Consider the following 17,861-nt stretch of genomic DNA (forward strand, 5'->3'; position numbering starts at 1 on the left):
AACCCTCGAGGCATCACAATAGACCGTATAAGACCCCGAAACTGTAGGTAGTATCAAAATTAGGGTTGTAGTCAAAGCTGTCTTGAGCTTCTGGAAGCTCGCCTCACACTCCTCCGTCCACTAAAACAGAGCACCCTTCTAGGTCAACCTGGTCATAGTGGCTGCAATCGATGAAAACCCTTCAACAAAACGACGATAGTAGCCGGCCAAACCAAGGAAATTGCGGACCTCGGTAGCTGAGGATGGTATGGGCCAACTCTGCATGGCCTTTATCTTCTTCGGGTCCACCAGAATACCCTCACTCGATACCACGTGGCCTAAGAATGCCACTGAATCCAACCAAACCTCATATTTCGAGAACTTAGCATATAACTTATTCTCCCTTAGAGTATGAAGCATAGTCCTCAGGTGCTGCTCATGATCTTCCCAACTCCGGGAATACACCAGAAGATTATCAATAAAGACAATGACGAATGGGTCAAGATATGGCTGGAACACATTGTGCATCAAATGATATGGTTGTTGGGGCATTGGTCAGCCCAAATGACATGACAAGGAACTCATAATGACTATACTGGGTCCTAAAAGCAGTCTTCAGGATATTTGGCTCCCGAATCTTCAACTGATGGTAACCTCAGCGCAAATCAATCTTAAAAAACATATGTGCACCCTGAAGCTGGTCAAACAGATCATCAATACGAGGCAAAGGATAACGGTTCTTCATTGTCACTTTTTTCAACTGGCGATAATCAATACACATACGCATAGAACCATCATTTATCTTTACAATCAAGACATGAGAACCCCAAGGTGATACACTGGTCCGAATAAAACCCTTATCAAGCAATTTCTACAACTGATCCTTCAACTTCTTCAACTCAGGAAGCGCCATACGATACGGAGGAATAGAAATGGGCTGAGTTCCCAGCAATAGATCAATGCCAAAATCAATATCTCTATCAGGCGGCATGACCGGAAGATCAACTGGAAACACATCGAGAAAGTCCCGTACTACTGGAACTGAATCAACTGAAGGGGTATCAATATTGACATTTCTCACGTAAGCTAAATACGCGTCACAACCATTCTCAACCATACGCTGAGCTTTAAGAAAAGAAATAACTCTACTAGAAGTGTGATCTAAAGTACCCCTCCACTCAACATGCGGTATACCTAGCATAGCCAACGTCACTGGTTTGGCGTGACAATCAAAAATAGCATAATGGGGCAACAACCAGTCCATGCCTAAGATAATGTCAAAATCTATCATACTAAGCAACAATAAATCGGCTCTGGTCTCAAAACCACTAAGAGCAACCAAACACGACCGATAAACGCGGTCCACAACAAGAGAATCTCCCACATGATAGAAACATAAACAGGGGAATTCAACGAATCCCGAGATAAACCCAAATGCGGAGCAAAGTAAGAAAACACATAAGAGTAAGTGGAGCCTGGATCGAATAGAACCGATGCATCTTTGTGACAAACCAGTATAATACCTGTGATGACAGAATCAGAGGCAACAACCTCAATACGGGTAGGAAGAGCATAATATCTGGCCTAGCCTCCCCCTCTAGAGTGACCTATACCTATAGCTAGCTGGGCAGGTGGGGTAGCAACTGGTGCTGTAATCATAGCCTGAGAACTCTGTGGGGCACGATGTGGCTGAGAAGTCTGTGGAGGTGCACCCTCCCATGTCTGGGGCAATCCCTCACCATATGATGTGTGTTACCATACTCAAAACAAGCTCTAGGAGGACGTGGTAGCTGTGACTGACTCAGACCAGGTCTGCTGGACTGACCTCTAAAAGTACCCCACGCAGGAGGCGTGCTAGAAACCGGAGGAGCATAATAAGGCTCTTGATGCCTAGGAGGAGCTGGAGCACTACTGGCTGCTAGAAGAGATAAATGAATAGGGCGACTCATATAACCCCTACCATGACGACCTACATCTAGGGTACGGGCACTAGAAAAATGGCCCGACTCTCGAGACCTCTTGGACTCCCTCTCTTCTATCTCCCTAGCATGCATACCCTCAATCCTCCTAGAAATGTTCACCACCTACTGATAAGAAATATTCATCTCCAACTCACGAGCCATACTAGACCTGATGCTGGGAATGAGGCCCTCAAGAAACCGGCGAATCCTCTCACGAACAGTGAAGACCAAGGCTGGTGCATGCCTACCCAAACTGGTGTGACGGACAGCATACTCTGAGACAGTCATAGTACACTAGCGCAAATGCTCAAACTCTTTGCGTCATGCATCCCTAAGGCTCTGAGGAACATACTATCTCAGGAAAAGATCTGAAAACTGAGTCCAAATCAATGAAGCAGCCTCATCCGGACTATCTAACTCATAGGTACGCCACCACTCATAGGCAGCTCCTCGAAGCTGGAAAGTAGTGAAGCAAACCCCGCTCGATCCTGATATACCCATGGTACGAAGAATGCAGTAACACTTATCTAGAAATCCCAGAGCATCGTCTGATACTAGACCACTGAATACAGGGGGCTTGTACTTCTTGAACCTCTCAAACCTCAATCCTCAGAAGTCGTTGCCCTGTCCTCGGGCTGAACTGGCATTGCAGGTGGTACAGGAATAATCTCAGGGACCTGCTCAACATGCACTCGCTGCTTAGGAGTGCGGATGGCGGGAGTCTGTGCTCTTCCCCCAGCCTGAGATGAAGCTGCAGCAAGGGGAAGCAACCCTACTTGAGCCAAAGTGGTGTACATGCTCATGAACTGTGCTAGAGTCTCCTGAAGAGCTGGAGTAGTAGTAGCAGTGGGCGTGTCAGGTGCCTGGACTCCGACTGGAACTGCTGGTGGTACCTCGGCGGCAGCTCGCGCAGGTGCTCTAGTTGCACCACGTGCGCTTCCTCGGCCTCTACCCCGGCCCCGACCTCTAACGGCTGTAGTAAGCGTGCGAGTGCCTGATCGTCTCGAGTAGTGCGTGTCCTCACCATCTGTGAGAGAATAGAAGACAGAAGTTTAGAATAGTGATGTCAAAATATCGCACGACAAGGAAATCAAATGAAGTGGAATTTTCCTAACAGTTACATAGACTCTCGTAGATAAGTACAGATATTTCCGTACCGATCAGCGAGACTCTAATAAATCGGCTTGTAATCCATGACTCCTATGAACCTAGAGCTCTGATACCAACTTGTCACGACCCCAGTTAGAACTCTGTGAACTGTCGTGACGGCACCTAGTCTCTACGACTACGTAAGCCTAACAAATGCGGAACATAAACGAAACTTGCGGAAGAAAATAACCAAAACCCAAAAGTAACTGAATGGAACAATAGTTTAATGTCGCTCGGCATATACAACACAACATTCTCAAAACCAAGTACACTATCCCAAAACCCGAAAACTCACGGAAACACAAACCTTTGGAATATCTAACAGTCTAACTCCAGAATATCTAATAAGAAAAAAAAGAAAATACAGAAGGGCAATGTTTAATAGCTAGAATAGAAAGGGACTTCTCGTTCTGCGGACGCGGTAGATGTACCTCGAAGTCTCTAGAGCAGTCGCTTCCCTCAAGAATTGTAGGCCTGAGTAGCGGTACCTGGATCTGCACATGAAAAACATGCATAGAAGGGGCATGAGTACACCACAGCGGTACTCAGTAAGTGTCAAGCCTAACCTCAGTTGGGTAGTGACGAAGAAGGTCAGGGCCCTACTGAGGTTAAATAAAATATAAAAATCAACAGTATAGAACAAAACAATATAAATAAGTACGACAGTAAAATAACACAAGATGTACATGACAGCAACAACTATACAGAAACAAGGTAAACATGGAAAGGAAATACAACTCAGCACCAATAATAACAATCGGGGATCTCCCAGGATACCATCCTGTAGTCCCATCTGTACATATCCAGTGGATCTCCCGGGATCCCGTTCCGTAGTCCAACTCATAGTGCGCGGGGATCTATCGGAATCCCGTTTCGTAGTCCCAAATGTAAATACCCAGTACTGGGGGAATCTACTGGGTGCATTTCCGTAGTTTCATATAATTGTGCAGGGGGATCTACCGAAATCCCAAATTCGTAGTCCCAAAATAAACAGACAAGGGGGAGCTACCGGAATCTCACATCTGTAGTCCAAAAATAAACAGACAAGGGGGAGCTACCGGAATCTCACATCCGTAGTCCCAAAATAAATACACAGCAGCAACAGAAAAAAAAATACAGAAATGGCAATACTTCATATTAAGGCAACAAGTGATTCTAGCCTAGCATGCTGCACAGAATTCAAGTAAGGCAGGTTGAACAAATAAAGCAATTAAGTCACTTAGACATGCTTTCCTAAGCTAACAACATGCTTAATAGTGCAAGTAATAGAAAGAGGAAAGAAAACATACTAGTAATTACTTAAAGAAAATCGGATTTCCAACAATTAGCACAAGTACGCACTCATCACCTCACGTACAAGGCATTTCAATTACCAAATATACCAATCCTAAGGGAAGGTCCCCCACACAAGGTTAGACAAGCCACTTACCCCGAACCGGCTCAAAATCAATCCGAAATTACGCTCTTGCCACAAGTACTCGACTCCAAATTGCCCAAATCCATTCAATTCAATTTCATAATGTAAATAACACTTCAAGTAACTGATTCTACAGTTAAATTCTAAGCTAATATGCGAATTTATATAAGATGACCAAAACGTCCCTCGGGCCCACGTCTCGGAATCGGGTAAAATTTATATTTTTAGAAACCTCGTACTCTCACAAGTCTATAACATAACAAGAACACTCAAATCGGAGTCTAAATGACCCCTCAAATCCTCATTTAAAGGTCTCTTAAACTCAAGCCCTAATTACCCATTTTTTCCCAAATTTTCACCACTAATTAGGTCTTTAATCACATAAAAATGAGTTATGAAGTCAAGGATGTCACCTCCAAGTGATTCCCCTTTGTTTTCCTCAACAGTCTCTCTCAAAAGCTTCAAACCCGGATGAAAATAGTGAAAGAATAACTCAAATTCGCGAAGACAACTATTTATATGTTCTCGCCAGCGATTTTCACATTTGCGGCCCTGGGACCGCATCTTCGGTCCCGCTTTTGCGAAACAAAAGTCGCATCTACGACAACTCATTAAAATCCCAAATTCCGCACCTGCGACCTTCTCACCGCATCTGCGGTTACGCAGGTGCGTAAATCCTTTCGCATCTGCAGCCTCTGCTACTTCTCCTTATTTTCGCTTCTACGTTGACAACGCCACTTTTGCGGTTCCGCACCTGCAAAACTCAAACCGCAAGTGCGGTTATGACAGATATCAGCCGAAGCTGCAACCTTCCAACTCCAAAATTCTTCCGTCAACCATCTGAAATCATCACGGGGCCTCCGGGACTTCAACCAAAGGCACCAACAAGTCACAAACAACTATCCAAACTTATACTAATCCTTAGAACACCTAAAACAACATCGGAACCTCGAATTAACCGTGGATTCAAGCCTAAGAACTCCAAAATTCTCAAAATATGCTTTCGATCAAAAAGTCTATCAAACCTCGTCCGAATGACCGAAAATTTTGCACACACATCAGATTCAACACTACGGAGCTACTCCAACTTTCGGAATTCCATTCTGACCCTCGGATCAAAATCTCACTATCGGACCGGAAACTTCAAAAATTCAACTTTCGGCATTTCTAGCCTAATTTAGCTACGGATCTCCAAAACACAATCTGATCACGCCCCTAAGCCCGAAATCACCTAACGGAGCTAACAGAACCATCGGATTTCCATTCTGAGGCCGTCTTCACACGTTCTGACTATGGTCAACTTTCCAACACTTAAGCTCTCATTTAGGGACTAAGTGCCCCAAAACTCTCCGAAACTCAAAACCGAACATCCCGTCAAATCAAAATAGCAGAATTAAACTTGGGAAAAACAGTTAATAGAGGATCGAGGCGTTAATTCTTATGACGACCGACCGGGTCGTCACAGATGCACATGTCACCATAGACGAATTGCACATCGGAATATGAGAGGAAAATGAAGAGTTTATAAAGCATGACTGAAATTCACATGGTACGTGTGCTTGTGACATTCCATGTGCGCGTGGTAAGTATATATAATGGTGAATGTATTAGATCTATACTAAAACAGGTCCAACAATCAAACCTCAAGAATATATATACTTTTATTTTTTGTTTTAGTGGTTATTAGATTATAGTGCTTTTACAAAGTCGCTGAAATTAGGTTCATGCTTACGCGTACATGCTGTTTAATGGTCTAAGTTATGATTATAATGAACATCAAATCCATAAATGAAAGCGTTTGACTTTATTTCCTATTAGTATAATGTTACATTTCCACTATAGATTTTTAGTTTTGAAAGATTGGAGGTCACGAACAACACTATCAATTAGTCCATTTCCTATTGCCCCTCAAAACATATATAGTACCCAGAGAATTGTTTATCTAACACCCAAAACCCTGAAAGGAAGAAAGAAAAAGAAACCCCCAAATTCATTCAATGATGTTGGGATATCGTACGACTTCGAGGAGCACAAACATTTTTAGGATTTGATAGGCTAATCAAAATCGAAACAACCATCTTCTTTTGAACGAGTCAACAATAGAATTGCCCACTTTTTAGAATCTAATATATAGAGCACTTTGTTAGGTTTGAAAATAACAAAGCGTCATGTATACGCAAATAAAGTAAATATTGGTGATAATAAATTAAAGTATAAAAAAAATATAATAAAAGAGGCATAATTCTTTAATGTGGTTTGTCAAGTGACCTACATAATTAACCTACTAATACAATATATATACATATATATATAAATATATATATATTCAGAGAATAAATTCTCTCCTTAAATAAAACTCTCTTAATAACTACATTGTGAATGCTATTGTTGTATTTTCTGTGAAGGAGGGATACTCAATTTATAGAGGTGCACAACCTTTTCCTAACACACTTTTACATTACTAAATTTTACTGGTATAATTACCGAACGTCTTAACTTAGAATTATTTATACTGATAGAATTGTTGTTAAAATTAAGATTCAAAAGTAAATATTCAAAACAACAATATTTTGCTACACCTATTCTTTGTCTTAACTCTTAACAATCCAAACTTCCCGTGTATGAATATTACGGAAAACTGTTGCTGAAACCAGGGGTGGCCTTCCCTAAAGCATGTAAAGCAACCGCTTTAAGCTCCACATTTATGGGGGGCCTATTTTTCGTTATACCTAATAGACTATATAAAAAAGTTTAATATTTTTCTTTAACAAATGTAGAGAAGAAAAATTTGCAACTGCTATGATTTCTACCAAGGAAATTGTATTTGAAATAAATATCGAATCCGAATTTCGTAAGAAATATGTGATATATATGAAGAAACAATTTGATGAGAATGTTAATAATGAAATCTCAAAATCTCTCAAAGTGTCATTTAGAGTTGATTACTTTTTATACATCATAGACAAGGCTATATTTTCACTTCAAAGTTCAAAATGATTTGAACAATTTGAACCATGTGAAGATATTTTTGGTTTTCTCTTAGCGTAAAATATTGAGAGAACTAGATGATGAAATTTTGAAAAATTATTGTCTTAATCTTGAATGTTCCTTACAACGTAATAATCAATCTGATATTGATGGTTTAGATTTTTTTTTTGAATTAAAAGTGGTAAGAAAAATAGTACAATTAGAAGATAACAGTTTAATTAACATACTCAATCAAATAAAAAAAATTCTTTTCCAAATGCCTATATTACTTATAAAATAATGTTAATAACTCTCGTTACTGTTGCTTCAGTGAAAAGAAGTTTTTCAAAATTAAAATTAATATAATCTTACCTTAAGGATCAATATTATCTCAAGAGAGGTTAATAGATTAGTTATATTGTCAATTGAGAAAGACTTATTAAGAGAAATTGATTATAAGAAAAGTATTAAGTAATAAACTTTGCATCTAAAAAAAAATACAGAAAAAATAGACTTCAAATAAAAAAAAAAATATTAAGGCACCTTGTAAAGTTTGGTTTTAGGCCACAAAATTTGTTGGGTCGCCCCCGACTGAAACTATGTTATTCCCAAGAACCAACTATGCGAATGAGAATATATAGTTAGGAGACTGAGAATCAAAAAAATATTACAAAAGAAAAGGCCACCATTCCCACAATGAAAAGAAAAAAAAAAAAGAAAAACTATTGTCAAAGGCATTCTTTAAGGTTGAGGGACCATTTTGGCAAAAACCTCTTTATCTCATCGATCAATATTTTAAAAGGTAAAAATGAAACTTATTCAAGAATCATCTCGACGTGAGACAACTTCTAAACTTAGTTAAAAATGCCTCGAAGTGATCATTAAGCTAACCCTTGATAAGATTGACAACAAGTAGCCAGTTTGTTTTCATTTTCAATCTTTTATAATATTAATATGTATAATTTAACTTTTTGTTGTTATGTCTACACTAGATAGTGAATTTAATTTTTCGTACAATTTTTATTTTGAATTTTATAAAGTTTTATTATCTAATTTTTGTATTGTAATCTTTTAAAACATTATTTTGGCCAAACATGTGTTTTCCAAATAAAGCCCAAGTTCCAAGCTTCAACTTTATATATTATTATATATACTAAACATTTCTTATGAATCTTTTGACTATTGTTTTGGCCGAAAGCTTTGTAGAAAAATTCTGCTATCACTTGTCACATTCATCAGATGCTGATTTTTACAAAGAATTTTAGCCTTTAGGCACGAAATGCCTTTGCAGCATGTGTTTTGATTTAGACCATAATCTAATCCTGGGTAAAGCTGAAAGCAACCAGCAAAGTTTTCTTCTGAAAAACAACAGTAGAAAAAAAACACTCTTTTATTTATGAGTTTATGTTACACGCATGGAAGATATTTATACGATCAGGTTAAGTTGACTTATACTCAATCATAGACGCAGCTTTTACGCAACGGGTTCATCTAAACCCAATTTTTTCAGCAAAGGGCTTTTCATATATGTGAAATCTATTAAAAGTTTAACTAATATTACCAATAAGTTTAAATGGTCAATCAGTTCAAAGTTAAGAATATTAAAGATATAACAAATTAACCTTTGCTTATAACAATAGATAATACATACAAATCTGAAATGGTAACTTAAAAAATAGAGTAATAACCTAAAAATATTTATAGAAAAAATTACACTACCAACATATACAACTGAAACTCTTAACGTAAATACATCATTAATTAATACGAGTAATTCCCAAAAATTAGAAAAAGCAGTAAAAACAAAAAAAAAAAAGTTGATGACGGACCACCAGCCAGTGGCGTAGACGAGCCAAAGGTGTTCAAACTTTAAGAAAGCCGATAAAAATGGTCACGATCCCAATTTCCCTCCGTATAATATCGTAACAGTACCTAGTCTCCAAGATTAGGTAAGCCTAACACTTACTGAACTAATAACAAAATTTAACCAACAACAATGAATTTCGATATGGAAATTTCCATACAAGTCAACAATCCCAAAACCGGTAGTATAAGTTATAAGCTCTACTGAGTTTGTTAGAAAATCCTTAAATATAACTGTTTCGGAATAGAAATTAAACAGTACAAGTACAATATAAGAAGGTGACTCTGAGGCCTGCAAACTCGACGTCAGGTTAATCTTGACTCTCCACAACAAAATTCGAACAGCTAGCTATTGATCAACCAACTCCAAAATACCTGGATCTGCACAAAAACATGCAGAAAGTGTAGCATGAGTACACCCTAGCGGTACCCAGTAAGTATCAAGATTAACCTCGGTGGAGTAGTGACGAGGGACAGTCAGGACACTTACTGGACTAAACAACCTAAACGCGTGTGGAGGTTAACAGGGAAATAATGTTAATATAAAACTAATCATGGTAAGGAATACAAAATAATACTCCCAATGGAACACTAGAAACATCGGTTAACAACAAGAAGCAAACAAATAAAAATACTGTAGAGTAAACTGGACACAGTCTAAGTCCGATGAGATCAAATAAAGGAAAACAAGTAACAAATTAACAAGAACAACTGGTTTTATACCAGATCTATTCAGGAATTTCCTCGAGATACCAAACCTCATAATTACAAATCATGAGTCCCAATTCTTGAACCTTGATCCTTTGGTGTGATGACCTGGTAGGTCGTCTTATGATTTAAAATCAAAGTCTGTGTTTCAAGGGCTTTAAAATCTCATTTTATGCCTCCTCGATTGTGTCCGCAGTCTGGGCGTGTTTTCGGAAAGCTTTTGCGTTGAAAGTTGATAAAAATAAGGATTTTTGCTTAAAATTTCATTTGAGTTGACTTTGGTTAATATTTTTGGTAAACAAATCCGGATTCATATTTTAATAGTCCCGATGGGTCCGTATCAAAATATGAGACCTGAGTGTATGCCCAGAATCGGATTCGGAGGTCCCTAGCTCGAGTTATAAATTTTGTATGAAAATTGAAAGTCTGAAAATTTAATGGTTTTTAAGAAATTATTAATGTTTGATCTTATTGGTATCGGGTCCATATTTTGGTTTCGGAGCCCGGTACATGTTTATTATAATATTTAAGACTTGTACGTGAAATTTGGTAAGAAACAAAGCTGGTTTGACGTGATTCGGACGTCTAGTTGTGAAAATGGGAATTTTAAATTGTTCTTGAGAATTTTATGCGATTTGGTGCTAAATTTGTAGTTTTAGGTGTTATTTTGGTGATTTGATCGCACGATTGAATTCATATGATGTTTTAAGGCTTGTGTGCAGGTTAAGTTTGGAGCCCCGATGGCTCGGGTGAGTTTCGGATAGGCTACAAAGTGAAAATAGGACTTAGAACACTGCTGGTGCATCAGATTTTTGTTGCAGGCCTCAAACCTCGCAAATGCGAGGTCAAGCATCGCATTTGCGACCACTGTTGGGTTCGCATTTGCGATCCATTCATCGTATTTGCGAAGAGTGGCTGGGAATGCAGCATTCGCATTTGTGAACAATACTGCGCATTTGCGACCAACTTAGTTTGCATTTGCAAACTTTTCTTCGCATTTGCGAAAATGGCAGAAATGTGAGAATCTTCGCAAATGCGATGGATTTCTCGTATTTGCGGGCTTCGCATTTACGATGTCCGATCGCATTTGCAACATCTGCAGCTAGTAAAACTTGACTTAGAAGGGATTTTTTCTCATTTTTCAAAACTTTCAAAACAAGAAACCCTCTAGGCGATTTTCCAAAGACCACTTCTTTCCCAAATCATATGTAAGTGATTCTTAACTAGTTTCTTTAAATCTTTCACTTCATTTTACAAGATTTCAACCTAGAATCTAAGATTTTTATGGTGGAATTGGGGATTTTTGGGTAGAAACTAGGGATTTCGAAATTTGGGGATTTAAACCTCAAATTGAGGTCGGATTCCCAAACCAATTGTATATCCGGACTCGGGAGTGAATGTGTACGGGTTTTGGTGCGAATTTCGAGTTTGGACCAAGCGGGCCCAGATGTTTACATTTATTGACTTTTTCAATAATGACCTAAATTGAATTCTTATCGATTGTGGGTGATTCCCAAGGCATATTTTGAAACGTTTGGTTGGTAATTTGCTAGATATTATTGGTTCGGAGGCGTGTTTGAAAGGAAAAGTTGTGATTGATCTTTGAGTGGACTTTGGAGCGAGGTAAGTATCATTTCTAACCTTGATTTGAGGGAATTAGGAACCCTCGGACTTTGTGTTATGTGAATTCCATGTGAGTGGCGTATATGCAAGGTGACAAGTGCTTATACGCCGCCGAATTATCTATTTTTCCATGATTTATTGCTTTTCCTTAATTGTTTTCCCCCCTATCTTAATATTTACATGCTCTAAATGCTTTCCATGCTTAATTACTATGTGTTAATCAATATTTTCTTCTATTAACCATGTTAGCTCTTTTCTTAGTTTCCCTAATCCCTGCTATTTGCTTAATTTGACTTGTTTGTACCTTTTAACTATAAATTGCTGGTTTGGTCTTGTTGTGTAGTATTATTTGTGCAGATTCTATATTGAACAAGGTTCATTTTCTTGGTTCAGTTTGGTATTTATTTATCGTAAAGGCCTTGTGATTTAGCCTGTTGAATTGATTGTGTACATTGATTGTTTGACACTAATATGGTGGGACCGGGTTGCACGCTGTAACATGTGTAATAAGGGAGGATTGATATGGTGGAATAAGGGTGAATATGTATGTACGCTGGGATCGGAATACACGCCGCAACAGGTGGAATAAGGATGGATTAATATGGTGAAATAAGGGTTAATTATGATATTGATATTGATATATAGTGGGATCGTGTTGCGCGCCACAACAAACATATATATTATTTAGTGTTATTGATATTGTTATGATAGAATAAGGAAGGATTATGTGTTGTCTGGTGGGATCTAGTTGCGCGCCGCAATAACCTATATATTTCTATTTTTTGAGCTGCGTTGTTTTCCGGTATTTTTATTTGAGATGGTAGAGATTGGTAAATTTTGGACGACACTGGTTTATTTTCGAGGTCGTGGTTATCAATTCCTGTTGGTTGTTTAATTTTGTACCGTATTTCAATTATTTTGTCATTATTATAGACTACGTACAGGTTTTAGCGCAGGTGACCCGTCTTAGCATCGTCACTACTTCATCGAGGTTAGGCTCGACACTTACCAGTACATGGGGTCGGTTGTACTGATACTGCACTCTGCATACTATGTATATTTTGAAGACTGCCCAGCGGTGGTTACTAGCAAGCTCGGATCGGACATTTGCGAAGGCTTGAGGTACGGCTGTTCAGTGCTCGCAGCTCCTAGAGTCCCCATCCTCTTTTCTTTTAGTCGTACAACTTCATTCAGACAGCTTTGTACTTATTTCAAACCTTTATGTGTATTACTTTAAAAGCTCGTGTACTTGTGACACCAGGTTCAGGGAATTGTAATAGACATCGGTTGTTTAGCTTCCGTATTTGTACTTAAACTATATGTTATTTCGGTTCGTTATTAATGTTATCGTTTAAGTTGCTAAAAAAAGTAAATTGTTCTAACGTTGGCTTACCTAGCAAGTGAAATGTTAGGTTCCATCACGATCCCGACGGTGAGAATTTCGAGTTGTGACAAGTTGGTATCAGAGCACTAGATTACATAGGTCTCACAAGTCACGAGCAAACTTAGTAGAATCTGGAGGATCAGTGCGGAGACGTCCGTACTTTTCTTCCAGAGGATATGGAGTTAAGAGCTATTTCACTTCTATTCTTCTCTTTCATGCGATTTTATTCTATCAGTGTTGATTGAACTCTTCTATTCTGTTCTCTCACAAATGCCGAGAACACGCACCGCATCTTCAGCCAAGCAGCAGCCAAAGCCCCTAGCGGCAGCTCCTACTAGGGGCAGAGGCTGAGGCCGAGGTAGGGGCAGGGCTCAGCCCAGAGCTCGAGCAGCAGCACCAGTAGTGGAGCCTTAGGTGGAGTTTGATGATGAGGTTCCAGCCCAGATTGTCCCTGCCAGACCAGCTCAGGTCCCGGAGGGGTTCATAGCCACCCTAGTGCTTCAGGATGCTTTGGTCTGTCTAGTAGGACTTATGGAGAGTGTTGCTCAGACCGGCAAATTTCTTGTGGCACCATAAATATCTCAGGTTGGGGAGGAGTCCAGACTCACACTCCGGAGTAGATGGCTCTTCAGTTTCAGACTCCAGCAGCTCAGCCAGTTGGGGTAGTTCCGCCGGGTGTCGTAGCACAGACCGGTAATGGATCAGCTATGTCTTCTGAGACCTTATGGAGATTGGATAGGTTTAACAAGTTGTTCCTAGTTCACTTCAGCGGTGCATCTTCAGAGGATCCCCAGGACTATCAGGAAAGTTGTCATGAGGTGTTGCGAAACATAGGGATCGTGGAGACCAATGGGGTCGACTTGCTGCATTTTATTTGTCGGGTTCCGTTAAGAAATGGTGGAGGGAGTATATGTTGACCAGACTAGATGGGTCGCCTGCTCTCACTTGGGACCAGTTCTCTCAGTTATTTCTTGAGAAGTTCCTTCCTATCACTCAGAGAGAGGACTATCGGATGCAGTTTGAGCGTCTACTGCAGGGTTCTATGACTGTCACTTAGTACGAGGCTCAATTTGTGGATCTAGACCATCATGCTATTCTTCTGCTTTTTACAGAGAGAGAGAGAGGGTGAGGAGGTTTATTGAGGGATTTGCTCAGCCTATCAGATTGCAGATGGCTAAGGAGACTGGGAGTGAGATTTCTTTTCAGGTGGCAGCCAATGTCACCAGGCGAGTCGAGATGGTTCTAGCTCAGGGGAGTGGTCAGGGATCTGACAAGAGACCTCGTCATTCTGGTGGGTTCAGTGGTGCCTCATTTGGAGGCAGGGGTACTTTTGGTAGGGTCCATCATCCCATGACATATCATTCAGCGCTTCAAACACCCCACAGTTCTTCATGGAGTCGTGGTCATTATGTGCCTCATTCTAGGCAGCCAGCCTACAGTGCACCGCCAGCTCCTATAATTTAGGCCTATATTTTTGCTATGTTTGAGTGATAAAATCATGTGTTTAATGTTATTTACTTCTATACTACGGGTTCTATGTGATTTAGAAGTGATCTTGAAGAAACCAAGTGAAACGAGTCAAAAAGAAACTGAAAAGAAGAAAATCTGGAAAAGGGCCTCAGTTGTCGGAAATGCGACACATTTCTAGGAAATGCAAAGTAAACAGTCATGGGAATTGCAAGTAGCCCTTTGCAATTGCGAAGAAAGACCAATCCAACAGTGCTCGCAAATGCGAAGTCAAACCAGGCAGTCAAACTTCGTAAATGCAAAGTCTTGATCGCAAATGCGAAGATCAACAATATATTCAAAGTTCGCAATTGCGAACTTTTGTTCGCAAATGCAGAAATCGTGCTTCAGTTCTGGGCAATTATGTCATTGCACATTTTTTTGTCCCAAACCCTTTAATACCCAAACTAGCTCATTTGTAAAATATCTTTGGCTTATTTTCAGTCTTAAGACTTGAGAAGAACAAGTTTTTGAAGCTAGGGTTTGCACACACATTTTGGTCTTGAAGATTTGAAGGTTTTGGTTGAGAATCTCTTAACCATTTATGATCATTTCTTCATTTCCTTGCTTTGTATTGAATATATAAGTGTGTAGTATTTTATTTAACACTTGAATCTTGTTTATGGAAATAATCATATTTAAAGTGTGGATTAAATACCTTGTTGTGCTTATGTATTGTATGATTTTTCATCTTTTATGAAGTGCGTTATTGTTATTTTAATTATTCTTGTTTTTTAATGTTTCCAAAGAGATTAGCTAACCCTAGGACTCGCCCATTAACTCCGAATTAATTTTGGAAAAGATTATTTGGGGTTGGAAAAGATTAATTAACAAGAGCTTGAGGATTTAAACCTCATTTTATAGATTCTACCTAGGGATAGGATTGAACTACTTGTAGCCATATATGGGTGTGCTTAATCTCTCAATTGTTTTAGGGATAAATTAATTAAGAAGTCTTGATAGTCTTCATAAAAAGCTAATATAGAATTATTACCTGTGGCTAATTAACATAAACTCGCTCATATTTGTAAAATCATGAAATACATTGGATCGTTACTTGAGTGTAATTCCCGATGCATCCATACTTGTAGCCATTGATCATTTTACTTGCTTTCTAGGTTAGTTTACATTTCCGCATTTAGGTATAAATATTTTCTAAAAATAATTCTAAGTGTTTGGCATTACATAACAATTGATAATTCTCTTGCATTCATAATCGCCTACATATTGTTCTCTGTGGGATTCGACCCTGACTCATGGTTGGATAAATTATATTGCACGTGATCGTGTCTATTTACTTTTTAGTAGTGGATTTGGATATCGTCAAAATTGGCACCGTTACCCGGGAACAATTTGGCGTAATTTAGGTTGTTTGAGAAATAAGCATAAGTGCTTTGGTCCAAACTTGTAAATATTTGTGTAATTAGTTTTCTTACCTTGGTCTACTTTTCTAGTTTATTTCCATAGTTTTGAAAAATGACATCATATAATGAAAATGGGTCGGATGGTAGTTGTTCATACTTTGATGACTCGTATCCTTATTGTGGAGGACCACACTCGTGGCAAAATTATTTAAATTCTCCCGGGGGTGGATTGTGCGCACAATATCAAACCCATGAGTGCAGTATTTGTGATAAGTGTGGTAGTCAAAATGGTCATTGGGATGATTGTGATTATTTGTCCTTCCCTTCCCCAAGCCCCCGCTATGATAATTCTACTTTTTGTGATGAAAATGATAGGGCTATAGAAATGGAAGAAGTTGAGCATGGTCAAAGTGGAGAGTTCAAGCTCATGTTAGAATGCCTACTTGAAGGAGGAAACAAAGAGGAAAGTATCTTGGAGGATCTTTTGGAAAATAGTCTCCAAAATGACTTGGCGCTTGAAAAGTTGCACTCACAAATGGGAGAAATGCATGAATCTTTAGAGGTCCAAAAAGCCTTGAAAGTTAATGATAGCCAAGAATTTTTCTTAGATGTGGAAGCCGAAAATCCTTCCTTTCCACTTGATCAAAACCAAGAAGAACTCTAAAATGCTCAAAATGAGAAGATGATGCTCATGTTAGAGACCATTCTTGAAAATGAGGAGAAGCATAACTTTGCACTCAAGGACTTGAAACAAGGCTTAACTCACAATGATGAACATATCTGCACTTTTGAAGATCAAATGAAAATATTGGTTGAGGCTCACTATGCCCACTAACTTGAGAGTGTGGAAAGAAGTCAAGAAGAGTCCGACTACGAGGAAGAAAGTGAGCTCTAATTTGAGGAATCAAGAATTGAACATCCGCCAACCGACTCCATGAGTGTTAGTGATGCCAAGAAAAATATGGAATTAGAGTTAACCGGTGAAAATTTGGTTGAGATTGACTCTAGTCCGGGGGAACAAGAGGATGTCAAAGTCCGGGAAGAATTGCACTTTGGAGATTTGATGTCACATTCCAAGCATTTTTCAACATTGTAATTGTGTGGTGATATGGGAACTGAACTACACGAGTCAATGAGGGATTGCGAGGAGGAAAGACAAAGGCCATACATTTTTGCAATTTGACGGAACAAGAAAGCAAAATGGCATTCCTCACATGAAAGCCAAGAAATGCAAAATGAAGAAATTGAGGTTTGGCTTGATCATCTACTTACCACCCCCACCTCTCGTGGTCACAACCTTGATTCCAAGTTGGGTGCCCAATTCATATCATCAAAATGGCGAGAAAAGTGGTAAATTGACTTGCATAGTGCCACGACGTTAAATGCGGCGCTTGATGGGAGGCAACCCATCATTTTTTAAAATTTATAGTCATTTTTGAAATTTTCCTTTTTATAATAGCTTATTATATTATTTCTAACCAATATGCCAAGTTTCATAATTTTTGGAGTTGATTTGGGCAGGTTAGGGCGGCGGAGAGCACGAAATCCAGAAGCTGAAAATTGCAGGGGCACCAGCCTTCGCATTTGCGAACTTTTGTTCGCATTTGCGAACTTTTGTTCGCATTTGAGAACCTGGTCCATCGCAAATCCCAAACTTCTGTCGCATTTGCGACAATTACAGGGCTCACTAAACTTTGCAATTGCGAAGGCTGTGTCGCAAATGCGACATCAGAGAGTTTTAGCGGGTTATTGCTCCCATTTTGAACAAAAGTAAAGAAAACCTCTAGGGCTCTCAAACCTCTGTCTCCCTCACTCTCCTTACTATAAAGCTCCACTACCTCTCACTCCTAATTTCAAGAATCTAGGTATGAAAGCTTAAATCGTTTCTTCTTCTTCTTCTTCTTCTCTGAAAACCTAGGGTTTCAAATGGGTAACATTCC

This window comes from Nicotiana sylvestris, chromosome 3 (genome assembly GCF_000393655.2).
Source record: "Nicotiana sylvestris chromosome 3, ASM39365v2, whole genome shotgun sequence".
Lineage (NCBI taxonomy): Eukaryota > Viridiplantae > Streptophyta > Magnoliopsida > Solanales > Solanaceae > Nicotiana > Nicotiana sylvestris.